Source organism: Cucurbita pepo, chromosome 20 (genome assembly GCF_057944985.1).
Source record: "Cucurbita pepo subsp. pepo isolate OVF chromosome 20, ASM5794498v1, whole genome shotgun sequence".
NCBI lineage: Eukaryota > Viridiplantae > Streptophyta > Magnoliopsida > Cucurbitales > Cucurbitaceae > Cucurbita > Cucurbita pepo.
This window is the reverse complement of record NC_141817.1, coordinates 1,065,958-1,074,762: the sequence shown is the minus strand read 5'-3', so window position 1 is coordinate 1,074,762 and position 8,805 is coordinate 1,065,958. Positions and strand designations below refer to the sequence as shown.

The 8,805-nt window shown below is 30.9% G+C and overlaps 1 long non-coding RNA gene across 1 annotated transcript; it reads right to left on the bottom strand.

Moving 5' to 3' along the window:
- Positions 1-1,602: 1,602 nt before the first annotated feature.
- LOC147786352 (uncharacterized) lies at positions 1,603-3,012 on the bottom strand. Its single transcript, XR_015414634.1, has 2 exons — positions 2,723-3,012; positions 1,603-2,018 (listed from the first exon to the last, which is right to left on the bottom strand). It is a non-coding gene; the product is annotated as an uncharacterized LOC147786352 (long non-coding RNA).
- Between the last annotated feature and the right edge of the window lie 5,793 nt (positions 3,013-8,805).

Below are 8,805 nucleotides of genomic sequence, written 5' to 3'. Positions count from 1 at the left end.
AAGAAAACATGAAAGATAAAAGAAAATGACCGAATACGAACCATTTAACCGGTCGGACATAAACTCCGGTGAGACGAAACCCCCTTCCTTTTCTAGTGCAACGCCATGAAACAGAGGACTCGCGAGCAATAAAACAAATAAATTAATTAAAATAATAATAATAAATAAATAAAATAAAGGAGGAAGCGGGTGGTGCAACCGTGCCCTGCCACCGCTGACGACCGCAGGCAGGAAAGACAACTCGAGTTGCCGATTTTCGAGGCCATTCAAGGGTAGAAGGAGAGGGATTTGAGAGACGTCGGAGATGGAGGAGAAATGTTAAGGATTCTTGATGCTGAGGCTTGAAGTTTGAGGTCAGTGGAGACAAAGGGGTCGAAAGGGGCGGAAGGAGGCGGAGGATCGAGGCATCGCTTGGGGTAAGGGTTTTGTATGCGATTCTTTTCAATAACTCTCAAATGTGTATACGATGACCATCTATGACTTCATCTTGAGTAGATCTACGAGGTTTGTAGCCGTCGGAAGGGGCGGAAGGATGGTTGTAGCCGTCGGAAACCAAATCGGGGGAGAAAAACGAAGGGGGAAGAAGTTCGGCGACGACACAGGCAAGGGAAAGAGGAAAAAAAATCAGGAGAAGAGGGAAAACCCCGGGTTGGGCCGCAGAGAGAGCGCGCGATGGGCCGGGCAGGCCGCGTGCACGCGGGTCGGCCCGCGGAGTTTTCCCTTTCTCCTGATTTTTTTTTTCTTTGTGATTGGAACGGATAATTTTTCTTTTAGGGAGATTTTGGAAATGAACTTGGTCCAATCTCATTTTTTTCATACTAGTATGAAAAGATTAATAGATTAAACATTTTAATGGTATAAATTTATTAGCCGTGCATTTTTTATACAATTTCTTCTAATGCTACCATGTCCTTGGATGGAAAGAGAAATTATACCAGTGTTACCTTGTATAATCTCTAGGGACGGTATGGTATCCGCTAATATGAACAACATCATCTATGGAAGCTTAGTTGGCAAACCTTTCTATGAGACCATAAAGTTACCAAGAGTTGGGAGAGCGACCTTTCTGTAACGGCTAGCTACTAGGTCAACTTATGTGGTCCCACATCCCTAAGAACACATTAATAGCATAGAGACGTTGTTCAGGAGACCACTAGTCATTTCCACATGGTTGGGACACCTAGTCGTCTTGTCACACCTCTCCTATCTTGCTTGTGCCTACCTCGACGGTACGAGTACTCGAGTGTAATCTCGACGGAATGGTTATTGGAATGGAAAGGTAATAGAGACTCTATTGACACCATTTGGTAGGATATATATATATATGATTTATTATTTTAAAAAAAAAATTATTCATTTATTATCATAACACTTAGATGTTTCAATGTCGGTGTTAAAAATCTTAAGACACGAGTCATCAACAAAGATGAAAAGATTTGAATATTTTCCTTCCATAAAAAAAAAAAAAAAAAAAAAAAAAAAAAAAAAAAAAAAAAAAATCACATGAGTTATACTTGAATGAAACACTAAGCCTAAAATAGTTAAAATTCAGTTTCAAAATATTAATAAGGTTTCCTTTTCTAGAAATATATGATTATTAACTTTCCAAACCAAGCTTTGGAGAAGAACTCCAAAGTTGTTATTTATTACCTATAAAAATGAGTACAAAGTGGAGAAATAGAAAAGAAAAAAAAAACTAACATGATGGTGAAAAAACTCTCTTGTATCCCTTTTTTATTTCTTTTCAGTTGTTTATGTCTCGTTTCTCAAATACATCAAACTGCAGCCTCGCATGATTTTGTCAGAGACGCCGGTAAGAAGTATGAAGAAGAAGAATGGAATTTTTGCTATGATTTGGTATCTTCAGATCCTCGTGCAGACTTGAAATCAAACTTCTCAGGACTCCTGGCTATCTTCATAAACCATTCCATTGCATATGCCTCTGATACTCATAAGTATATCGTGGAGCAGCTGAAGAGGTCAGATTTAAGCAACATGTCTCATCAGGCTTTCGTACTCTGCGTACAAAGAGGGCATAGATGATTTTAAAGCATCGTTACAAGATTTATTAAATAACCATAATTATATTAATATTATGAAGTTAAATAAACACATCAGTAACTTTACTTAAATAAACAAATCAGACTTAGAAGAGAGTTAAAAAAAAATCAGATTTGAAACCAGCTTTTTTTTTTATTATAAAAAATCAGACTTAAAAGAGAACATATAAGATCAATCACCTTTTTATATCTAAATTAAATATAAAAAAAAATTGTATATCTCAAATTAAAAATAAAAAAATAATAATAAAAAATAAAAAAAAGAAGAAGAAGAAGGGTCGGGTAAAAAAAAATCTGGAATAGCGATACCTTTCACCTCCTCATCTCCTTTGTAGGAGTACTTTCCATGATTTTTTTTTTTTTTTAGAGTCTCAGTTTCTATTTCAGGAGATATGAGCCATTAATTTTTTTTTTTTTTTTTTGATGTTTTCTTTGAAATCTTTATAAACTAGATAAAGGATATTACAGACAGAGAAGTCAAATTAAACTTACCTGGACGTTACAGATACACTTAGAAATAAATCGATTCATGAATAGGAGAATAACTTTTCAAAATTTGAGCAATACAATCATTATTGATAGACTAACTCGAGAAATCATATAAAAAACTGCGAAAAAAAATAATTTGTAATACAATAGTGAAGAACAAGATACACACTCACGTTTCTTCAGATCTTCAGTAGCAGCATCATTCACTTTATCCTCTCCTCCAAAGTTCTTCTCATCTGAAGCGTTTAACAATTCCTGAGTAGCTCTTAGAGCTCTCAATAGCTCTTTGCCTACTGAAATATGGCGTGTAAGAACTCTAATTTATAGAAGAAAGAAGAGAGAGGAGAAATGGAATAGGAGAAGAGTGAAGTTAGATGTCACTATCAGGATGGTTAGATGTCACTATCACGAGGTTAGATGTCACTATCACATCTCCAGCGATGCTAAGTCAGCCTCAAATGAAACGGCAACAGCTTCGACGACAGCTCCGACGATACTATGTATCCTGGTTCAATAAATATATATTTGATGTATTTTATAATACTCCACATGTTTTTTAAAATAAAAAAAAAATAAAAAAAATAAAAAAATAAATTGAAGCCTGTTAATTGTGGATATATTCATTTAAGAGTCCTCACATGGTGGGCAGCTGAACTTGGGGGATTTCTGGGTATTGAGGGAAGTTGTGGAGATTATTAACCTTGTATGTTAGGAACTACGACTTTCCACATCTGATATTGTCCATTTTGAGCATAAGATTTCATGGTTTTACTTTTGGTTTCTCCAAAAAAAATGCCTCATTCAAATGGAGATATATTCCTTGTTTTTGATTTCATGGTTTTTATTATGTGTATCTAAAAATTATTTAAATTTATTTATATTTGAAAATTAAAAATTATTTCTATAAAGATAATCTCATTCATATAAGAATATCTAAATTAATCATTCATATAAGAATATCTAAATTTTAATCATTCATATAAGAATATCTAAATTTCTTTAGAAGAAGAAATAGTATTGATTCATTGAATTCACAGTCACATATATGGTTGAGAATCTTGAAGCACTTTTTTTACTCATAATAGCAAGGAAGAATGTGCTTGCATTGTAAGAAAGTCACATATATGGTTGAGAATCTTGAAGCACTTTTTTTACTCATAATAGCAAGGAAGAATGTGCTTGCATTGTAAGAAATTTGCAGCTCCCAATGCAAGCTCCAGAAATTGACCTAAGCCTTTGTGACGAGACAACAAATATGGTGGATATGGTGCAGTGCCATCAAATTCTAAGTCACACATTTGAAAAGCGCCCGTCGCCAAATTTGTACCATCAACCATATCTGTGTTAGGGTCATTTAACAAATCTTGTAACAATGTTTTTAAATCATCTATGCCCTCCTTGTACTTAATCTTACAGAGTTCGAAAGCCTGACGAGACATATGGCTTAAATCTGGCCTCTTTAGCTGCTCCACAATGTACTTATAAGTATCAGAGGCATATGGAATAGAATGGTTTATGAAGATAGTCAGGAGTCCTGAGAAATTTGATTTCAAGTCTGCACGAGGATCTGAAGATACCAAATCATAGCAGAAATTCCATTCTTCTTCTTCATACTTCTTACAAGCGTCTCTGACAAAATCATGTGAGGCTGCAGTTTGATGTATTTGAGAAACGAGACACGAACAACTCAAAAGAAATAAAAAAATGATAGTAGAGAGTTTTTTCACCATCATGTTAGGTTTTTTTTTCTTTTCTATTTCTCCACTTTGTACTCATTTTTATAGGTAATAAATAACAACTTTAGATGTCTTCTCCAGCTTGGTTTGGAAAGTTAATAATAGCCCACAGAAAAGTAAACCTTATTAATATTTTGAAACTGAATTTGGATTATCTTAGTCTTATTGTTTTTTTTTTTTGTTTTTTTGAGTACAACTCATGTGATTTTTTTTATATAGAAGGAAAATATTCAAATTTTTCTTATTTTGGTTGATGACATGTGTCTTAAGATTTTTAGCACCGACATTAAAATATCTATATATGATAATAAATAGTTTTTTTTCCAAAATAATGAATCATATATATCCTACCAATTTGGTATATTTTAAATCAATATCACATCAAAATTAATTACTTGAGGAAAAAAAAAAATCAAACTTAAATCCTTCCATATAATAGATTTAATTTTCTAATTCCTTCTAAAAATAGCTATTTTTCATTAAATTTATGATTCATTTGATAAATATTTAAAACAAACAGAAAATGAAAAAGTAAGACAGATTGAGGTTAGTCTACTAACCTATTTTTTCTTCCTATTTATTTTATTTATTTATTTTTAAATGAGAATTAGTACGGTTACATTTTACAGGTAGACTTTTTATTTATTTATTTATTTATTTATCACACCTACTGTTGACCGGAAACCGACTCGCGGTCCAACCCGAAACCTACTGCCAGTCCCTGCATGCCACGTGTCATGTCCTGAAAAATAGAAGGGTAAATCTGCGTCCACCGGGGTTCGAAGCGTGACTCTGCCCGGGTTGGGCCGTTTAAAATAACCCTAGTAGATTTTTTCAAATAAAAAATATAAATAAATAAATTTTTATTAAATATAAATACAATTTTTATCTCTATTACTCATAACCACTCTTTATTTTAATAAATTTATACCATTAAAATAGGAAAATAATTTTTATCTTTAATATTAATAACCACTCTCTATTTTAATAAATTTATAAGACTTTTTTTTTCTTTGGATTTCTACCAGGGACGTTAGACAAGTTTTTATTTTCAATGGATTAGATATCAGTTTTTTCCTGGGTTAGGGATTAAATTTTGTTTTTTTCATTCTCTTATATTTCAATTTTATGAATGAGACCTTTTAATAATTATTATTCTCTTCAACTTTGTAGTTGTGGGTGCAAACCACTTCCTAGCTGTTTCTATTACATTTTCAAATTCGTTTCTATTACATTTTCAAATTCTGCTGGAGCTGGACCTAAACACGGCCAAGCAGTTGCTCTTTTGAACAGCGATAATGTAAATTATACCGTATTTTACAAGTGCGTTTTTCTTGGGTATCAAGACACACTTTTCATAAATGGAAAGATGTTGTTTTTCAAAGATTGTGAAATCTACCGTACAGTAGATTTCATATTTGGAAACGCACTTGTTGTTTTTCAAGATTGTAGAATTTATGCCCGACTACTAAATAACACTGTCACTGTCACCGCACAATTTAAAGAGTACAAACTACAATTGAGTGGCTTTTCGTTTCAGAATTGCAGTGTAATGGCCTCTCCTGAACTTGGGCCAGTAAATGAAACGATTGTGTTTCTTGGCCGTCCTTGGAGAGACTATTTCACTGTGATTTTCATGGAATCGTTTCTAGACTCAGTGGTGAATCCTGCCGGATGGTCAGAATGGTCCAATAGTAGTTCTCTGAAATTATTATTTTATGCTGAGTATGGCAACAGAGGACCGGGGGCTAACTTATCCGGAAGAGTCAAGTGGCCGGAATTCCATGCAATAGAGAATCGAAAAGAAGCTACTCGATTCAGTGTACGGCAATTTATTAATGGGACTACATGGTTGCCAGAAACTGGTGTACCATATAGACCCGATTTGTAATATAGATATGTGCAATGTGACATAGAATAAAAGTTATTTGGTATCGTTTCATATCTTCATTTTAATTCTTCTCTTTAATTGATTTATGTAAGTTTAGGGTAAAAAGTCACGTAATTAATTTGATGTGATATTTGAGATTAAAATTTGTAAACCATCAAAATTTATCTACTTGCAGTAAAAAAAATCTAGAATAAAACATCTCGTACTAATTTGATTAGAATTTCTAATCGTATTAGCTAATTCAAATGTTGATTTTCAGACTGTTTTAATCTTTTTTTTGTGGAAGACTAATTATTATTTTATAATAGAGAAATTGGAATTTCTAAAAAGGTAAATTATTATTATATTTTTTCTAGTATTTTAATAATTAAGTTTTTTTAAAAAGCTAAATTATTATTATATTTTTTTTTTTTTGTAGTATTTTAATAATTAAGTTTTAAGCTTAACGACTTAAATTTATTAAATTATAATAAGTGGTTTTTTTCAGCACAATTTAATAATTTTTTAAATAAGATATTATATTTCGACAATCATAATTACTTTTATTATTTTTAAGATTGAAAAATGAGAATTTTTATAGATTATATGAGAACAGTGAAAAAGAACCCTAGTAGATTTTTTCAAATAAAAAATATAAATAAATAAATTTAGAAAAATCGGAACGGATAATTTTTCTTTTTTGACGGAGATTCCAAAAATAAAAGTTTTGAAAAACAATTTGTGGAGCATGGGGCTTCAATAAATTTTTTTTTTTTTTTTTCTTTTACTATTATTAGAAAAACAGTACAATCAGCAAAATGGTAGTTGAAAAAATGGAATAGGTTTGAAGTACAGAGCTGTTTTATTTAGTTTTTAAATTTATTATTATTATTATTCTGAACACCTTACAGTCTCATTTTTACATTTCAATCTAACCATATTAATTTATTTTTTTTAAATGACACATCGGTCGTCCACTAGAGTTGACTTAATACCACGGTGTAAAACTATAATTACAGTAAGTTCCTTAATATATATTATATATTTTTATTTAGCTCGAGTCAATTTGAAGGTTTTGTCCTAAAATTCGAAATCGAATCGAATCAGTTCGAGTTCAGAAAAATGAACCCAACCCAACCTTTATAGTTCGGACAAGGTTGGTCCAGGTTATCAGGTTGAATGTACGCCCATAATGTAGAGATTAAATTATATTTGAAGCTTCTAAATTTTATCATGATCATTTATTTTTGTCACATCTATGCTTCTTTTTATTCATTTAGATTTTTAAGTCAAATTGAATTTTTTCAAAATTTTATATGATTTGTAATAAAAAAAGTTTATTTAAAAAATATAGATGAAGAAATATATTCCGTAGATGGGTTAAACATTTGGGCTTAGGCTGTGCGTTGGGCCGTTTGTCTGGTTTTCTAGAGATGGGTTAAAAATTTGGGCTTGGGCTGGGCCGTTGGGCCGTTTGTCTGGTTTTCTGGAGAGGGATTAATCATTTGGGAAAAATAAAAATAAAAAAAAAATAAAATAAATACGACCCAAAGGTTTATTTTCAATCAGTTTGAGCACCCGAGAACACCGAGAACAGAAGGAGACAACTAAATGATTCCAGAGGGCCAACACAACCATTATTCTGAGATGAAAGAGAGGACTAACGAGTAGAGCTAAGGAACACTTTCATGCACACGGGTGATTACTATCAAATGACGTCATAGCTTTGTCGACCAAGAAGATGAAGTGATTGAAGGATTTAAAGATATTTTACCGCTTTTCAAAATAACGATAAACTGTGATATATCCATTCATCTATATATTGACAATAATTTTTTTTTTATTTTATTTATTTATTATAAAATTGAATGTTAATACTACTTTAAAAAATTTATGAATACTTTTAAAATTCAGTACGACTGTCAAAAATATTACTGAATTGTTTAAAATGGAAAAATATTATTGTAATATTAAAAGTTTAAGATATTTAACTATTTTCAGTACATCAATTCTCTAAGTTTTTTATTTTCTTTATTTTTTTTCCTTTGTTACTGTTTTAAAATTTATTATTATTAGTTCAAAGTTAGATTAATATATTTTAATTCTGGAATTATATGCAAGGCTTATGTAGCTAAAAATGTACTTAGTGGTTAAGATTTTTATGCTTTTCTTTAGTTCCGTTTAATTACCTCTTGTCGTAACTACAAATGAAATTATTTTTACAAGCATTCATAATACATTCATAATGTACTAAAAAAGAAAAAAAAAAAAAAAAAAAAAAAAAAACCTTGCATTTAATATTATTTTATTTTATATTTTATTACAATCTTGCAATTTATCCTCATGTTTTTTTTTTTTTATATATTAAATAAGTTTTTAAATGCAAGGATTTTTTTGCCATTAAAGAACGGGCCCACTCTTGATTTTTTCCGATTTTTGTTGTATTAATTGCTCCGATTTTTGCCATTTTACACAATGATTCGATTTGTTCAAATGCTCATTAAATGAAGTGTTGAGCTTATGATTTCTTATATTGACAAATGTGATTAGATTGAAAATTGAAGCATTCACATATCTTAAATTATTACTATTTATTTACCCTTTCAATTATAGAGTATGGTTTTGAAACCCTAAAATAAAATATTTTTCT